Raw genomic sequence first — 2,500 nt, 5'->3', positions numbered from 1 at the left:
CCCCCATAGGCACTCAGGAGCGACAGGCTCCGAGTGCGGGAGAAGGCGGTCACGGATGAAGCCAGCGGTGGAGATCGGCTTCTTCGTGAAGAGGTCCGCCCAGAAGTCCAGCAGACCGGGGATGTCGGGTGGCGGCTGCAGCAGGGTGCCGTCCAGCAAGCCGCGCACGCAACGTGCACGCGACCTGCGGAAGGCGTCCTGTGTCCGCGCGAACTCCCAGCGGCGCCGCTTGCGCTTCTGCAGCGGCGGGGCGGCAGGCGGCCGCTTGGATGATTGGCGCGGCCGCTGTGCCCTGGTGATCGACCTCTCCCCCCTGGACCCGACCGACGCAAGGGCATCCGGGAGCATGCCCAGGATGACATCGGGCGGCGTGCCCCGCCCCAGACCAATGACTCGATCCAGAGCAGAGAAACGCTGGGCGGAAGCAGGTAGCCCCGCCAGATGCTCCCAGATGGCGGCGTCAGTCGGCCCCTCCGGCGGCGGCCCGGTGGTGTCGGCCGCGAAGTCCTCGGCTGCGTCGACGGGCGGCGCAGCGGCCTCGCCCGCGTCAGGCAGCGAGCTCGCTGCTCCCCGGCGGGACGCCGGCTCTTCCCCCCGACCGATCTCAAGCGCCTCCATGAATTGGCGGACAAGCTGCTTGTGGGCAGCCTGCCGCCGTCGGCACTTGATTGCCTCAAGCGTTCGGTCGGGGAACATCCTAATAAGCTCTTGATTAACGAAGAAGAACCGGGCGTCCCTCTCAAGGAACAGTTCGGCCTCTGCCTTGGCGAGCGACAGGACTTCTTCCTCCGTCCACCTCGCGCGATGCCTCTCCGTCACGATCTCAGCGTTGGCGGCCGCAAGGTGTTGGCGGCGGCGATGGACCCCGAGACCGTTCTTCGTGGTAAAAGTGCGGTGGCACTCACTGCAAGCAAAGGGAGCTACACAAACTATCGCATTTTCGTTACGGCCGGTTGGCCGGATAGGTGCTGGGGTAGCTGGGGTGGCACCTTCAGCGGAAGGGCCACCATCTCTTGTTTCTTGTAGGCTGCCCCCAACTATAAAGGGATAATGCGAGGGGGGGCTGGTAACCCCCCCAAGCCCCTGGTGCGGTCTTCCACTCTGCGAAAATCAGCGGGCCCACGAGAAGGGGAGAAGACCGCAGGAGAGGAGAGGCTAAGAGGGCTAGGCCCATGTATTGCGCATCACTCTCCCTGTAACTATAACCCAAGGAAGGCACCTCGCAGCAGCAGCACGACTACATCAAGACCGCACTTCGAAAAGCCAAGTCCGGATGCAGCCACACCGCCGCCACTTGGCCACCTTAAGAGAGTCATAGTTACTCCCGCCAAGAGAGTCATAGTTACTCCCGCCGTTTACCCGCGCTTGCTTGAATTTCTTCACGTTGACATTCAGAGCACTGGGCAGAAATCACATTGCGTCAACACCCGCTAGGGCCATCGCAATGCTTTGTTTTAATTAGACAGTCGGATTCCCCCAGTCCGTGCCAGTTCTGAGTTGATCGTTGAATGGCGGCCGAAGAGAATCCGCGCACCCGCGCGCCCCCGGAGGAGCACGCTAAGGCGGACGCGGCCTCGCAGCAAGGAAGATCCGTGGGAGGCCAAGGCACGGGACCGAGCTCGGATCCTGCACGCAGGTTGAAGCACCGGGGCGCGAACGCCGCGCAGGCGCGCGCATCCTGCACCGCCGGCCAGCACGAGGCCGACCAACGGCGAGAGCAGACCACGCCCGCGCTAAACGCCCGCACTTACCGGCACCCCTACGGCACTCACCTCGCCCAGGCCCGGCACGTTAGCGCTGACCCACTTCCCGACCAAGCCCGACACGCCCCGATCCTCAGAGCCAATCCTTATCCCGAAGTTACGGATCCAATTTGCCGACTTCCCTTACCTACATTATTCTATCGACTAGAGGCTCTTCACCTTGGAGACCTGCTGCGGATATGGGTACGAACCGGCGCGACACCTCCACGTGGCCCTCTCCCGGATTTTCAAGGTCCGAGGGGAAGATCGGGACACCGCCGCAACTGCGGTGCTCTTCGCGTTCCAAACCCTATCTCCCTGCTAGAGGATTCCAGGGAACTCGAACGCTCATGCAGAAAAGAAAACTCTTCCCCGATCTCCCGACGGCGTCTCCGGGTCCTTTTGGGTTACCCCGACGAGCATCTCTAAAAGAGGGGCCCGACTTGTATCGGTTCCGCTGCCGGGTTCCGGAATAGGAACCGGATTCCCTTTCGCCCAACGGGGGCCAGCACAAAGTGCATCATGCTATGACGGCCCCCATCAACATCGGATTTCTCCTAGGGCTTAGGATCGACTGACTCGTGTGCAACGGCTGTTCACACGAAACCCTTCTCCGCGTCAGCCCTCCAGGGCCTCGCTGGAGTATTTGCTACTACCACCAAGATCTGCACCGACGGCGGCTCCAGGCAGGCTCACGCCCAGACCCTTCTGCGCCCACCGCCGCGACCCTCCTACTCGTCAGGGCTTCGCGGCCGGCC

General features: G+C 63.0%; 1 pseudogene; it reads right to left on the bottom strand.

The window, feature by feature from the left end:
* LOC126439625 (large subunit ribosomal RNA) overlaps positions 1 to 2,500 on the bottom strand; it is a 7,971-nt pseudogene that overhangs the window by 3,761 nt on the left and 1,710 nt on the right.

Source organism: Schistocerca serialis, unplaced genomic scaffold, assembly GCF_023864345.2.
Source record: "Schistocerca serialis cubense isolate TAMUIC-IGC-003099 unplaced genomic scaffold, iqSchSeri2.2 HiC_scaffold_133, whole genome shotgun sequence".
NCBI classification, from domain to species: domain Eukaryota; kingdom Metazoa; phylum Arthropoda; class Insecta; order Orthoptera; family Acrididae; genus Schistocerca; species Schistocerca serialis.
This window is presented reverse-complemented; position numbering and strand designations above follow the sequence as displayed.